At 42.1% G+C, this 5,532-nt stretch overlaps 1 long non-coding RNA gene across 1 annotated transcript; it reads left to right on the top strand.

The window, feature by feature from the left end:
- Positions 1 to 1,368: 1,368 nt before the first annotated feature.
- Positions 1,369 to 3,573, top strand: LOC134162971 (uncharacterized). The gene is made up of 4 exons (XR_009964513.1): positions 1,369 to 1,647; positions 3,116 to 3,242; positions 3,354 to 3,400; positions 3,466 to 3,573. It is a non-coding gene; the product is annotated as an uncharacterized LOC134162971 (long non-coding RNA).
- The last annotated feature ends 1,959 nt before the right edge of the window (positions 3,574 to 5,532 follow it).

Genomic DNA, 5,532 nt, shown 5'->3' with positions numbered 1-5,532 from the left:
TCATGAACTGAATGCTTTTCACTCCATAAATGATCAGGTTAGACCTTTGTGTCAACCACAACCACTGATTTTAAAGGACATCCTGGAAGCAGTTTTATTAGTACAGTGAAATGTAGGATAATTATTTTGGTTATTTACTTTTTTTCCCCCTTTAGTTACTTACAGATAACTATTTTGGTTATAAATTGTTATGAAAACAATTAAAAAAAAACAAACAAAAATCCAGACATTATTAATTAGTGTTTTCGTCAGATAACAGGTTTTGGGGGGCTCTGGGGAGGAAGACAAAGTTTCACCAGCTCTGCTAGGAGTCTGTTTCACTGTCATGGGCAAAGGCAGGAAACAGGGATGAAAACTTTCACACATCCAGCTCCTGACAAGGTCCCAGGAACTGTGTACTAGACTACTACAAATGATCCAGGCCTGCTGAATAAGTGTACACCACTAATACAGGTGACTCAGAGCTGGTTCAATTTGAAGATGCGTTCAAATAGCTGAGAAACATAGCTGAATCATACTCCTTTTTTAAGCTGCAAATCTCACTCAAGCTTGCCCTTCCTTTTCATGAAATATGCCGTCTGCAAATAGCTTCTGTCTCCCAAGAAATTCTTTGAAGAAAATTCTATTTATTCCTTCTTTCTCACCTGACCACTTTGCCCATATGTAAAGTAAGCTGGCTTGTTTTTCCACACCAAAAGAACAAACATTACCAAACTGATCTGGAAAGACTTACTTTAGAAGAAGTCAAGAGATTAAAACAGAAGAAACTCTAACCAAAGGGGCAGCTGCCACCTGAAACATCATGCACCCTAGCTGCCGCGGACAAAATCCCAGAACTGCAGAAATTTCGTAGCTGCAGACACCACTGCTGCAGGTCCCACAGGACTAACCCATTTGCATGCTTTTGAACAGAGCAGAAATAGAAGCAAAGTAGCACTCACATGTAGAGGCATGCATTTTTTACACTGAGCAAAAAGATTAAGGATAATTAGAAAAGAGAAGTGGCTTAACATGCTGCCTCCCCAGTAGAGTGCAATTAGTGTCTCCTTTAGTTTTCTAAGGGCATCAGCCTCCAGTTAGTTGCTGTTGTAAACTTGATTGCTGCTCTGTACATCTGCAAGCCACTTGGCAAACTGTAGTGCCCTGATCTTATTTCCACCGGCTTTGCACCTGACTGTTAATTGTACCATGGAATAAGCTCCATCTGTATGGCAGGGAGTGCAAATTGACACAAAAATGCAACATTTCAAAACTCATTTTGCCTCCAAAACCTACCAAAACCTCCAAAAGCAAAGCATTTTTTAAAGCATGCTGAATTCTGAACACTGAACACATTCGCTCCCCAATTATTCCTGAGTGACACACCACTTCGGCACACACAAGGCTACAGGCCCAGATGGGATCCACCCAAGGGTACTGAGGGAGCTGGTGGAATTGCTCACTGAGCCACTTTCCACCATTTATCAGCAGTCCTGGTTACCAGGAAAGTCCCAGTAACTGGAGGTTAGCAAATGTGACATCCATCTACAAGAAGGGCCAGAAGGAGGATCGGGGGAGTTGCAGGCCTGTCAGTCTGACCTTGGTGCTAAGGAAGGTTATGGAGCACATCATCTTGAGTACAACACACAGCATGTACAGGGCAACCAGGTGATCAGCCCAGTCAGCATGGGTTTATGAAACGCAGGTCTTGCTTAACCAACCTGATCTGCTTCTATGACAGGGTGGATGATGGAAAGGCTGTGGATGTTGTCTATCTAGACCTTAGAAAAGCCTCTGACACCATTTCCTGCAGCATTCTCCTGGAGAAACTGGCTGCTCATGGCTTGGATGGGTGTGCTTGTGCTAGGTAAAAGACAGCAAATAGCTGGATGCTGGGGCCCAGAGAGTGGTGGTGAATGGAGTTAAATCCATTTGGCAGATGGGCACAAGTGGTGTTCCCCAGGACCCAGTATTGGGCCAGTTCTGTTTAGTGTCTTTATCAATGATCTGGACAAGGGGATTGGGTGCACCCTGAGCCAGTTTGCAGACAACACCAAGCTGTGTGGGAGCATTGATCTGCTGGAGGGTAGGAAGGCTCTGCAGAGGGATCTGGACAGGCTGGATCAATGGGCTGAGGCCAGTTGTGTGAGTTTCAACAAGGCAAAGTGCCAAGTCCTGCATCTGGGTCATAACAATCCCATTGAAAGCTACAGGCTTGGGAAAGAGTGGCTGGAAAGCTGCTTGGTGGAAAAGAACCTGGGGGTGCTGATTGACGGAGCTAAACATGAGCAGCTTGTGCTCAGGTAGCCAAGAAGGCCAATGGCATCCTGGCCTGCATCAGCAATAGTGTGGCCAGGAGGGCCAGCACAGTGATCAGCCCCCTGTACTCAGCACTGGTGAGGCTGCACCTTTAATCCTGTGTTCAGTTCTGGGCCCCTCACTACAAGAAAGATGTTGAGATGGTGGAGTGTGTCCAAAGAAGAGCAACAAAGCTGGTGAAGGGTCTGGAGCACAGCTGTGATGAGGAACAACTGAGGGAGCTGGGGATGTTCAGTCTGGAGAAGAGAAGGCTCAGGGAAGACGTTACTTCTCTGCAGTTACCTAAAAGGAAGTTATAGTGAGGGGTCAGCCTCTTATCCCAGACTCTTCTTGCACTGGCTTTGAGCATGTGGAAGACAGGCAGACCTTTAGTTTGCTGTGTAAATGTGCTAAGGGCATATCAAACTCCATGTGAGGAAAGCATTTCTTTTTGTGACTTTCAGGTAAGTACTTAGCCGGTAGCTCCTGGGTACTGCAGGCCCACAAAAAAGCATTTAGAGACCAGGAGTGAATGAAGAACAGCTGCATCTCCAGGAGTAACCCCACCACTCTCAGCTTGCCTCTGGCACTGCAGAGTTTGAGTGTCCCATGCCCTTGTGCTGTAGATGTAGGATAATGGAGAAGGAGGAAGGGACAAATCCACAGACCTGCAGCCAGCGCATTGCCTGCAAAGTTTAGTAGCACAAGCGCACAGCTGTGATTAACAAGGCTCCTGATTTCCAGCTAATGTTTTAATTCCACAGCATATAGGTGTGTTACCTAACCTCCATCTGTTTTGCTGTGAATAAATGATATCTCCAGTGTTTCTTATTGGCAGGATTATAGCATGTCTTTGGATAATGTTCTTAGGAATAAGCACAAAAAAATTGCCGGCTCAGTTCCCACAGAGATATGAGCCTAACTTGGAACATATCACTTGTTCTACCTGCTCCTGTATTTTCCAAGTACTGAACAACAACTTATTTCCTCAACACCACTTGAAATCCTTTCAACATTCTTACTCATTAATTGCAAAAGGAAAAATTAAGGTAGAATTAAATTTTTGCACTTTGCAGTAGACATCTGAAGGAAGGAGGGAAGCAAACTAGTTCAGAAAAAGCAGGTCATAACCTTTAAACCCCCCCCCAATGTTTACATGCCTTAGTAGCTGAATGGCATTGCTAGTAGGCATAAGTATATGTTGGTGATTTTGATGCCAGGCTAGTGGAAAGAACCAAGACTTTTTTAACCCTCTAAAGTTCTTTCAGGTCATGAACTCTGTCAGCAGCAGCTACCACAAATTGGCATTTCCTGAAGGAAGAATGAATACACAGCATTTTCTCAAAGCTGCAATACATTTCACTTATAATATAGTTAAACTTCACCAGAAATAAGTGTCACCCTCTAGCCTTAAGAATTCATTCCTCTTTTTTTTCAGACGAGGTGTTATTTGGGCTTTTTTTACTTACTCAAAGTGTACTTCTTTATCCTTAAACAATTTCTATTCTTTGTCAGGAATGTGGAAATACATATTTCCTGTAAGGAATAGGGATGATTCAAGATTCTGACAGATAAAATAGTGTGGAAAAATAAAGCAATGGATGTTGGGTTCTGAGCATGCTGGTCCACGGACATGAAGATAATCTCCATCATGTAACTTCATACTCTTTAATTACTTATTTCTGGCCAATTTTCGGCAGAAACTGTCCATCAATCCACATATCCACTGGGGGGGGGGGTGTGTGGGGGGAGAAAAAGAGGAAAGTTGAACTGGAGAAAAAACAGAGATGTGAGGTTTTATATCCAATTACATACAACATTTGTGAACTCAAAATATTGAAAACTAACTTTCAGAAATGGGAATGGGAAAAAGGCTGAACCTGTCCTTCCATATCTATCAACACATACAAAACATGCCCTTAATAACTTTTTATTATTTTTTAACTAGTTGTTTTACTAGTGGTTAAGCAGGTGTGGCCCAGGACAAAGTGAAACACTGAAAGTTGTTGGCCTCGGCAAACAGCAGTTTTGTGTTAACAATGACAAGATTAACAGCAAGAGAATCGGAGGTGGGGACTTCTGAAAGCTTGTCAGATTTTTGTTTCACGTAAGCAAAGCAATGTGTGGGTGGTAAAAATCCAACCCTTGCTACAGGCAAACTTGAGAAATTCAACTCTAGAGTTAGAGATCAGTTACCTGCACAGTTTTTGTCATATCTGTTTTATTGTAATTGACTAAACAAGAATTTGAGGCAGATAATGTTTGTGGATAAAGAATTTATTAGTGGCTTTAATCAACAAGGAGGAAATACCAAGATCTCACAAACTAACTTACATTGACCATCTGAAAGTCTATCAGCTCTTTTACAGCTAACCTTCCCTGGTTTTGTCATAAGATTAGGACGGTCATGACATCACTGATATGTATGGCATCACCAGTGGTTGTTTCATCAAGCAGAAGAAATACTACCATTAGACTAGTGTGTTTTAATTAATTGTTGTACTTCAGGAAAGGAGTGCTAGACGTGTTTACTGATGTTATAGTCAACAGGCATACTGATGGTCTTCTGATTGTTTCAAAAACTGTTATGTAACCCATGGGACTGAGATAATCATGAACATAACAAGATCTCTTTAATATCAGAGCTTGATAATTTGTTTGAAACTGGAGGTAAGGATTTTTATTTATTCTGAAATTAATGATCTAACTTGAGTTCATTTTAGCCAAGCTCTTGGGTTTCTCTAGAACTTTGGTAGTGGTTTTAAAAGAACTGATCTTTGATATCATTAGTTCAGTCATAAATGCTGCCAGTTCCTGAGAGCACTTTTAAGTTCCTACTCTTCAGTAATTTCTTGGAAGTCAACAGCAGTGCTAGTGTGTCGAATTTTGGCAAGATTATTCCTGAGACACCTTAATAAGCTCAGATTTTATAAGAGACAAGTAACTGTGGTTATGATACACTTCAGCAAGATGGTGTTAAAAAGACAAACATTGTCCCTCAAATCTCTTACACACACAAAAACCCCGAGTAAAAAAAGAATAAGAGTCCCCCCACCAAAAAAAAATAAAACAACCCCAACCCTAACTGTAGTGTGGCAGCTGCTCTATCCAGAGCTGGAACCCAGTATTTAGTCTTGGTCTCACCACTCTCTACCTAATAGCCAAATAGTTAATTAAATGGGGATGCATCTACAGGTGTACCCACAATGCAACTAAGATAGTCTAGCAGCTAGCTGCCTCCAAAATGGCCAGACG

The sequence above is a fragment of the Pezoporus occidentalis genome, unplaced genomic scaffold (genome assembly GCF_034315485.1).
Source record: "Pezoporus occidentalis ecotype Australia unplaced genomic scaffold, CSIRO_AGI_Poc_V1 ctg196, whole genome shotgun sequence".
NCBI classification, from domain to species: domain Eukaryota; kingdom Metazoa; phylum Chordata; class Aves; order Psittaciformes; family Psittacidae; genus Pezoporus; species Pezoporus occidentalis.
Note: the sequence above shows the minus strand (reverse complement) of the source record. Positions and strands in the feature narration are given on the sequence as shown.